Source organism: Artibeus jamaicensis, unplaced genomic scaffold, assembly GCF_021234435.1.
Source record: "Artibeus jamaicensis isolate MK-2021 breed Jamaican fruit bat unplaced genomic scaffold, CSHL_Jam_final scaffold_1964, whole genome shotgun sequence".
NCBI classification, from domain to species: Eukaryota; Metazoa; Chordata; class Mammalia; order Chiroptera; family Phyllostomidae; genus Artibeus; species Artibeus jamaicensis.
In genome coordinates this window covers 26,812,432-26,823,244 of record NW_026522030.1, presented here as the reverse complement: position 1 = coordinate 26,823,244, position 10,813 = coordinate 26,812,432, and the positions used below count along the sequence as shown (strand labels likewise).

The following is a 10,813-nucleotide window of genomic DNA, read 5'->3' as shown; positions in this document are numbered from 1 at the left end:
GGCACATCTGACCAGGGAACTCAGTGGGGAACAGGTTTGCCTCATTTGGTTCTCAGACAAGGAACCTGAAATCCTGGAACCTGGTTTGAGCAGGTTGAAGAACTGAGTCATAACTCCACCCACACCTGCCAGGAGAGGCTGGTGAGAACAGCTGGAAACTGTGTTAGATAGCAGTGCTCAAGCTGAGAGGAGAGTAAGCAGAGGTGATAGTCCCTCAAAGCAAAACAGGTAGCCCTGTTAAACCAGGGACTTGGGTACAGGTCATATTGAGTGAAGACCACAAATGAAGAACCTTAGTGGCCCTGAAGCTGCTTCTCCCATTGCACCTAGGCAGGGAAACTCTTTCATGGACTCAGTCATTGCTGAATATAGCCTTCAGCCTGCCCAGCCAGGAAACTTTACCAGAGCACACTGGGAGCTGGCAGCTTTTCAAACAGTGCTGCTTACAGTGGCACTTGAACAGGGAACACAGCCTAAGGCTTTTCCTGTCTGCAGAGAAAAACTTTGGCCTCACCTGACCAGGAAATTCAGTGTACATCCAGTGTACACTCTCACCTGATTCTGTTCAACAGTGAGTGGGGCAGGCTCTGGATCTCATCTTGTAGCTTCACCAGGGCAGGAAAGCTAATTCACAGCCCCATCTACTGGTGAGTATAGACAGTCCTGACTGTCTAGTAAGCCTGAACAGAGAATACAGTCTCAGATTGGCAGAGAACCAAGGCCAGCAGTCCTATGCAGCTGTTCTCAACCAGGGGGACACATCCAGAAACCCAAACTGAGCTGACTGATGAAGAACTCTGTGCCAAAGCAAATCTGAAAATCTGGCAGAGAAGACCACTAATTCAAATACACAGATATCAACATAAGAATCAAGGACCACATAAAATCAGGTAAATGTGACACCACCAAAAAGAATTAATAAAGTACTAATAACTGACTCTAAATAAATGGAGATCTAGGACCTGTCAGACAAAGAATTCAGAATAATCCTTTTAAAGAAGTTCAGTGAACTACAAGAACACATAGGAAACTAAACAAAATTAGAAAAACAATGAATGAACAAAACAAGAAGTTCAACAAAGAAACAAAAAAAATTTTTTAAAAAACCCAAACAGAAAGCTTAGAGCTGAAAAATACAATAACTGAATCGCGGAACTCAATAAAGAGCTTCAAAAGCAGACTCAACCCTACAGAAGAATCAGCTACCTGGAAGACAGGACATTTGAAATTAACCAGGGAGAGGAGCAAAAAAGAAAAATAAATTAAAAAGTAAAATTATTCACATTATGGGAATTCCAGAAGAGAAAGAGGCAGAAGGTATATTTTTAAAAAAATAATGTCTTGTAACTTCCCAAATGTGGGGAGACAAATAGACATTCAGGTCCAAGAAGCCCAAAAGACCCCAAGTACATTGGACCCAAATGGAACTATGCTGACATATTATAATTGTCAAATATCAAAGGTTATATTGTCAACTGTCAAAGACAAAATTTTAAAGGCACTCAGAGAAAAGATAAATTGTATACAAGGGAACCCCCATAAGACTATTGGTATATACCTCAATAGAAACTTTTTAGGCCAAAAGAGAATGACATGACATGTTCAAAATATTTAGGAAAAAATTGTTAACCAAGAATACTATACCTTGCTAGGCTGTCCTTCAGAAATGGAAGATAAAGACTTTCTGGAACAAACAAAAACTGAAAAAATTCATTACTACTAGACCTGCCTTATAAGAAATGCTAAAGGAAGTTCATTGAATGGAAGTAAAAGGACACAAATTAATGTCGTAAAAATATAAGGTAGTGTAAAACTCACTGGTAATAGTAAAAAAGAGTCTGTAATGTAATTGTGGTGTGTAATTTGCTTAAATACAGTTTAAAAGTTAAAAAAGCAATTGCAAAAATAACCATAACTACAATAGTCTGTTATTAGTTACACAATATAAGAAATGGTAAATCAATATCCTAATCAATGAGCTAGAGGGGAATAAAAGTGTAAAGCTTAAGAATTATATTGAAGTTAAGTTGGTATTAAAATAAGGTATTATAATTTCAAGATATTTATGTAAACCTTATGGTAACTGCAAGGGACAAACTTGTAGTAATACACAAAGGAACATGATCAAGAAATCAAAGCATACTGGTACAACAAGACATCGAAACACATGAAGACAGCACGATAAGAAATAAGAATGGAGCTACAAAATAACCCCAAAGCAGTTAACAAAATAGTAAGCCCTTACTTATCAATAATTACCTCAAATGGATTAAATTCTCCAATCAAAAGACAGAATGAATGGCTGAATGAACAAAAAATAAGTTCATTGATAAGTTCATATCCAATGATATGTTGTGTACAAAAGACATACTTTATCCTTAAAGACACACAGAGGGAAAGGATGGGAAAAGATAATTCAAGTAAATGGTGACCAAAAATGGTAGGGGTAGCTATACTTGAATTAAAAATGGTAAAAAATTGATAAAGAAGATCATTATATAATAATAAGGGATCCATACATCAAGAAGATATAAATATTTATGTGTGTCAAAACTGTAGGGCTCATTAGCATAGCAGAGGTTGGTCAGATGATGCCAACATCTTCTTCTAGCCAGGTGCACACACACACACACAGAGTGAGAAGAGTTCTGCTGGATGAGTCCTCCAGCTTAAAGGAATCACTGCATATGAATATGTAAAAAAAAGTATTTTCCCCCTGGAAAAGAAATACATATATATACATTTATGTGCCCAATATCACAGCACCTGAATACACAAAGTAAAACCTAACAGAGCTACAAGGAGAAATAAACAGCACTCGAATAATTGAGGGGGCCGTCAGTCCCCCAGTCTCAACAATGAACAGATTGTCTACAGACAATAAGAAAGTGGATTTGAATAACACTAGACCAAATGGCCCTAAGAGACATTTACAGAACATTTTATCTGACAACAGCAGAACATATTCTTCTCAAGTTCACATGGAACATATTCTAGGATAGATTATATGTTAGGCCACAAAACAATTCTTAGCAAATTCAAGATGATTGAAATCAGTAACAGAAAGAAAACTGAAAAATTCACAAGTACAGATATTAAACAACACTAGATGTTACTAGCTTACCAAAGAACATTGGGTTACATTTGATCTATTATCAAGGAATATCATTTCATCAAGTAGATTAGTTTTCCAACAAGTCCACTATTAAGAGTGTACAAGGTGAATTATAGTTGGTTATCCATATTAACTTTCTTTACATGATAGATCCTCAAAGTTTCCTTCACACCTTTTCTGGTGAATTCTAACAAAAGCATTTAAGGAGACCAGAAATACAAAATTAGTAAGATTATCTGCACTGCTCTACTAAATTTATTTTACTTCAATCACATATGAGAAGCCTCATGAATATATTCACAAAGCTCAAAGGCTGAAAACTTTAAGAATTGAAATGACAGTGATTTAGGAAAAGGAAATAGCTTTCAAGGTTATCTAGTTTTACAGCCTAATTAGAATTAGATAATAGCTATAAAATTTCTGACACATAAACACTCAATAAACTATTATGGTTACATTTTGGTATAGTGGTATCACTATGTTTCTATATGATTAAAGTGAAATAGAATCAAAAGATACTGATGAAGAAGACTGCCCACTGAAGACAGATAGGCAGTGTACCTGCCACGTATATTCAGGCAGGTTGTGCATTCCAGCCAACACCATTCATGCAACCCCAGTGTGATGGAACTCCCTAATGACACTCCATGCACCACAACACAATCTACTCAGCAGGCTACAGGGAGATGCTGTTACTGAAAAAGTTGTTCTTCATCTCATGGCTAAAGGCATGATAAAAAGCTCTATCTTAGGATACAGAAAAATTAGTGGAGGTAAAAATGGAATAAGCATTGCTCACATTTACTTTCAGAAATCTGCCTATTAATTCCAAGCACATCTGTGACAAAATCCAAATACTGCAGCTGAAATTACCAGCACCCTGTGTCTAGAAAACAGGTAAAGAGACCAGCTAATGGTGCCTTATGTAGTTTTCCTCTGTACTACAATCTTTATGAATGAAGCAATGCAATATTGGGTATCATCAGAAAAAGTATGTCAAAATGAAGATAATAGTAACCCTAACTATCTCCTGAGATTGTGGAAAGGCTCAAAGTATATAACAAAGAAACATGTGAGGAAGCACTTTAGAGACAATATGGCAACATCAGAAGATAACAGATCACTGTCATCTGCATTTATCCACACTAACCTTAGCAAAGACTTTGGAGTTTGGGTTACTTGGGGTGGCTTTAAATTCACTTGGCAATGCCTTTCCTATTTGGAATCTGTCATTGCCATTGCTGTCATCTGGCTGGAACCAAACTGCCTTATTTTGTAGGAGATACTCCCTCAGCTATGCACTTTACTCCCTTTCCACCCCACCCCCACCATGGCCCCATGGTGCTTGTTCTGTGAACATCAGCCCTACCTCCATGCTGGAGGCTTTGTCAAATAACACCACTGGGAGCCACCATTCTTGTTTCCTTGGAGGTACTCCAAGTCGCCCTGTGCTGATACCCAACTATGGAATGTCCATCAAAGCCGCAGAGCTAGGGCAAAAGAACCAGGTCCCATCACCCAGCAGGCAGGAGGGTGTTTTGGAAAATCATAGAGGCTTTTCAGAGGTGTCAGTGAGTGGAGGGGCTAGTACCATTTAGGGGTGGGGATCAGGGTTGCCAGACATCCTGAAATGTATAGGATGGCACCACAAAATGAAGACTTATTTTGCATCCCATATAACTTGCAGATGTTCTATCAAATATTATCCATGTACATTAAAAACCTATTTTAAATAATCTGAATCTAGAACCTACCTCTGTTTTACATTTAAACCTAAAGTATTTTAGGTGTCACTTTAACTTATTTTGAATTTTTCAGGAATGCCACCACCGTATAAAATGAAGATTTTTGCCAAAATTTGGTTACCTTTTCAGAATATCACATCACTGCCACCCAGAATACCTAAGGTGTGTAAGTGTGCCTTGATGCCAACTTCCCCCAGCTTCGTGCACCTGGGTACAAGCATTGAATACCTTCATTCTGCCTTCTGGTGAGTCATCCCTGACAAAAACCTTTGGAGAAACTTAATTATAAATTACTTTCTTCCAATTTCTCCTGAGATTAGAGTTAGATAGCATTTTTTTTGAGTTATAAAGTTACATGTACATAAATTGCGTTTCTCTGAGTTCGTATCAGGAAGGTAGAAAGAACGTTATAAGATCTTTGGCGTGGCTGGTATAGCTCAGTGGATTGAGCACAGGCCTGCAAACCAAAGGGTCACAGGTGTGATTCCCAGTCAGGGCACATGCCTGGGTTACAGGCCAGGTTTCCAGTGGGGGCCATGTGAGAGACAACCACACTTTGATGTTTCTTTCCCTCTCTTTCTCCCTTTCTTCACCTCTCTAAAAATAAATAATTTTTTAAAAAAGGAAGCAAGCGATGAATGCATAAATAAGTGGAACAACAAATAGATGTTTCTCTCTCTCCCTTCTGTTCTCTCTCCAAAGTCAGTCAATAGAAATTTAGAAAAAAAAAAGATCTTTGTTACTAAGTCAGACACTGAATCTAAAAGGGTAGACAACCACTGCCCAAGCACACACCACACTGTCAGGTCTCTATAGAGATCACATTTTTGTCACTTATTAACCAGAACCATCCTTCTTGAGACAGGCTAAACTCTAATCTACTTATATTGATCAGCTTAGCCATACTGGCTCTGGAAAGTATGCTGTCCTCTTTAATTGACAGTTAAGGAAGAGTGAAGTGGGAGAGGGGGAGGGAACTTCTGGGAAATGTGATTGAGGGAAAAGAGCAGTGGCCTGGAATTTCAGGGACCTGGCTTCAGTTCCCAGCTGAGCCAGAACTCTCTTGGTGCCCTCAGACATAGCACTTCAATTCTATGAGTCTTAGACTTCTTGCAAATCATGCAGGCATCTCCAGTTCCAGTGTTCTGTGGCTATATCTTAATCTTTATCTATCAATACACCATCCCACTTAAAACTCTGCATATACTTTCTCTTCAAATACCAATCACTGCGTATAACAAGCAGTGTGATATCTCTTTTATCTGTTGAGAAACATTGTGGGAGAGAGGGGAAGGAGCAGGGCACTGAGATTTCCAATGGAGTTTTACACAGCTGGACCTTTTTAACACATGATCCTGTGAACACAGGAGATGAGGAAACTGAGGCTCAGAGAGATTAAGTAACTGGCATGAGGTCATGAAGCCAGGCAGCAACAGAGCAGGGGTTTGTACCTGAGCCTGTCTGGCTCCAAAGCTTGTTCCAGACCACCACGTTGCCTGAAAAGAAGGGGCTCTAAGAGACGTAGAGAACACCTCACTTCTTAACTAAGGATGAAGAGTCTTCTCTGTTATTAGCCCAATTTCACTTGCTGAAACCACAGTGTAATTATATGTAGGATGGTCATCTGTCACCATTTGCCCAGGGCTCAGATATCACTGTATGCCTGTTTTCCTAGCAGTATTCCTAAAGTGCCCCTTTTGCTCTCAAAAGGTTTGCCTGACAAATTTCGTGGTCACCTAATTATATATCAGCACCACTATGATTGTATCATAGCCAGGAGAGAGGCCAAAAACAAAAACATAAAAATCACTTGCTGTTGCAGGAATTCAAAGTATGGATTGGAAATAAAATAAACTTTAGAATTTACTATATTCTGCATGTGCTACAGGCCCTCAAAGTATTTTCTATCACATTAAGTGGTATTTAAATTTCCAAAATGTAGTAAGATACTAGGCCATTTACCTCCCACATGACTGACTCTTTTACCTTCCTTTTGTTAGGGATAAAGTGTAATCCTTCAAGAGAAGCTCATGTCCCATGGGTTTGAAGAAAGGATTCTACGAATGACATTTACTTTTCCAGAGGAGGGATTTCACTTTCAGGCATAGCTATTGCAAAATATCTCACACTGGAAACATACCTGATGTCTCTGAATATTTTTGGGAGGCTGCCCGCCCATTCTATTTAAAACCCATGAAGAGTCATCCCAGTGACTCAGGAAGGTATAAACAAATGGAAACGCACACACGGTAAATCCTAGTGTTCTTCCCATGCATGAACCCCAGTCTCTCTTCTCCTTGTGGTCATCCTCTACCAACCTCCTGGTCTTGTCTCTAACAGTAGCTGAATATTTGACACCCTTAGTCTTAGCTTCATTTTGAGAAACTTCATTATCTAGAATTGAAGAGGATAATTCAGTCTTTGTCTTCACATTGCAGTGGCCAGATGCCCCTTCTGGCTCACTGAAATGACTCTCACCCAGCTCTCCAATGACCAGCATATTGCTAAAGACAATGTGTCTTCTTTTCTCTCCTCCTGCTGACCACTCAACATTCGAGACTCCACTCTCTTCTTGGTTTCCCTCCATTGATTCTCAGTCGTCTTCACAGTCTCTTCCCTCTATTTGTGGTGGCCTTAACTCTCCTCTCTGGTCACTCTGTACCCTCTCTCCCTTGGAGTCAACCATATTCATGGCTCCAATATGCTCCTGAGCATTACTCACCATGGCTCTGCAGGCAACTAGTGTCCACAGAGGTGCTGCCAGTTGTTCTTGAAGAGTGTCCTATGATGCGATTAGTTTGAAAAAACTTCACACTAACCTTTTTTAGATATAACCATTAAAGTTAAGAGTACAAGCCCTCATCAAAAAGACGAGAGATAATAAATGTTGGTGAGGATGTGGAATAAAGAGAACACGTGTGAATGTGAATTGGTGCAGCCACTATGAAAAACAGTGTGGAGGTCCCTCAAAAACTTAAAAATAAAACTGCCATATCATCCAGTAATTCCACACCTGTGTACAGGAAGGTATATCCAGAGGAAATGAAAACAGTTTATTAAAGAAGTGTCTGTACTCCCATGTTCACTACAGCATTATTCATAGCCAAGATATGGAAACAACCCACTTTTCATCAACAGATGAATGGATAAAGAAGATGTGATACACACACACACACATACCATGGAATATTATACAGCAGTGAGAAAGAAGGAGGTCCTGCAATTTGTGACAACATGGATGGGCCTTGCACTATGCTAAGTGAAATAAGCCAGAAAGAGGGGCAACTACTGCATGGTATCACTTAAATGTGTAATCTTTCTTTAAAAGTGCCAAACTCATAGAAACAGAGAATAGAAAAGTAGTTGCCAACAACTAGAGTGGGGAACATAGGGAGAGGTTGTTGAAAGGGTATGAACTTTCAACTATAAGATGAATAAGGCCTCAGGATCTAATATAAAACACAGTGACTATAGTTGATAAGAATGTGTTACATTACATAACTTAAATTTTCCAAGAGAGTAGAACTTAATGTTCACACCAAAAAAATAAAGGAAGAGAGAGATAGAAAGAGAGAGAGAGAGAGAGAAAGAGGGAAAGAAAAGAAAAAATATGTGGGATGATAGATGTGTTAATTAGCCAGGTAGAGGGGAATCATTTCACAATGTAAATATATATCAAACTACCAGGATGTACACTTCATATACATTACAATTTTATTTGTCAATTATAATTCAATAAAGCTGAATTTTTTAAAGAGTACAAGCCCTGAAGTTAACTTCTATATTTTAATCCCAACCTTGTCATAATTGTCATGTGACCATACACAAGTTACTTAATCACCCTGTTCCAGTTTCATCACCTACAAAATGGAAAAAAACCCAGGACACAGCACACGGCAATATTGTGTGGAACGCAATAGACAAGTTGAGGCATGTGAAGTGCCTGGCACGTGGCAAACTCTCAGTAACATCACTAGTAGCATGTTAAAATGTCTGAGAGGTCCTGAAGAAACCAGTGTTGCTTTAATACCTCAATATTTGTACAATACCTCAATATTTCCCAAATTTATTTGACCAGAGAACTTAGAATACAACTTAGTTTAAGAAGCACACGTTACTGAATTGCTGACCCATCTCAGTTCAAAACCTTTCAATCAGCTCCAGACCCACCATGCAAACCGTGTAGGCACATCAACCTCAATATGTCAAAAATCAGACACATTGTTGCCCACCCAAGCCTTTCCCTCTTCTACCTCTTCCCATAACCCAGTCTCCCACATCAGCAGACCGAGCAGTGGCCTAGACCACTTCTCATTCACTGCTCATATCTAATCTGTCACCAACTTCTACAAACTCTGCCACCAAATTCACTTTCAGAGCTGTTCCTGCCTCTCCATTTCTCTATTCTTACCACTGGTTTCCCTGACCTCAGACTCCTTCTTCATTGTTGCCAGAACAATCATTCCTAAATGTCTAATTAGTCATATGAATCCTCTTAAAAGGTTGCTCATGCCTTTCATGCTAAAGAGTAAGCTCTTCAGCAGAAAATGCACTTCTCTAGCCCACACATTTCCACCAATTCATCTGTTAGAGGCGCCCAAATGTGTCATGCTACATCATGCCTTTGCACGCTGTTGCCTTTTCCTGGAGTGCCCTTCTGCACCCAGATGGCTCCTACTCATTCTTTAAGACCCTGTGTGTCACTTCCTCTGGGAAGACTCTCTCATCCCCATTACTAGTCTCATACAGGTGCTTCTTTACTGGTACTTCACATGGTTGATGCCTTATTATCCATTTTTCTCCCACATGATTAAATCTAAGCCAATTCTGGTGATTCCAGGCTGTGGGTGGTATCTGATTTAGAAATAGGCATGCGAGCCAACCCTGAAAATGAAAAGAAGGGAAGAGTTGCTGATGAGAACAAGGAGAAACTTGTGAGAAAGATTTCTTGCTTCCAAGAAGAACATCCTAGAAAGGCACAACAATGTGAAGAGAAAGAGCCTGTATCTGAAAGAGACACCAGGAATTCTGGCAGCCACTTCCTGATGCTGACCGCAAATGGTCTGAGGGGACTTTGGCCAGCAGAGAAGGGCAGTACAGAGAGATGAAATGAGCCTGGGTTCTCACGTTGGAATCCTTCCTGACGTGGGACTTGTCTTGGATAATAAATCACCTTATTTAAACCAGTGTTTGTTAGAGTTCTCTTACTTGTTGCTAATGGCATCCTAACTGATGCAGCTGTTGTACCATCTTGTGAATCCCTCTGTCATCACAATCAATCATCACACTGCAGTCGGGAACATGACAAAACCCCCACTACACTTCAGTGCTATTCTGGTGGCCCTCATAATGCAAAATGACAAAGACAAAATGTTAGAAGTTAAATATTGGAAAGGAAGGCACAAAACTCTCATTATTTCAAGGTGATACTATTATCTAACAAGAAAGGCAAAGATGCAAATAAGGAGCTGGGAGAATTAATCAAAATTAGTAAAGTATTTCAATGCAACATCAACATATCAAAGCAGTGGTTTACTATGTCCTAGCAAAGACAATATAAAAATACAGTAATAGATAATCTTATTCAAAATAGCTAAGTGTACACATTAGAATAGCCACATAATATCCAGGAATATTTATAACAAGAAATATGTAAACCTTGCATGAGGACAATGTTAAAACATAGCTGAACAATATAAAGGAAAATCTGGAAAAAAAATAAATGTAAAGGTTCCCTGAATTGGAGAACTTACTATTTCAAAGATGCAGCTTTCCTCTAATTAAACTCACTGCAAGCCCAATACAAACCTCAGTATGTTTTCAAAAATGACAAATGGAAAAAGTCCACATGAAAAATTAAGAAATATGGGGTTAAAAAAAGCTTTGGGGGATGAGGAGGAAACTTGACCTGATATCAAAACTACACTCTAATGTTAGTAATGGAGCATGAATA

The 10,813-nt window shown here is 39.0% G+C and overlaps 1 protein-coding gene across 7 annotated transcripts in view; it reads right to left on the bottom strand.

Annotated features, from left to right (window-relative positions):
- FRMD3 (FERM domain containing 3) overlaps positions 1-10,813 on the bottom strand; it is a 267,673-nt gene that overhangs the window by 7,092 nt on the left and 249,768 nt on the right. The window lies entirely within an intron of this gene.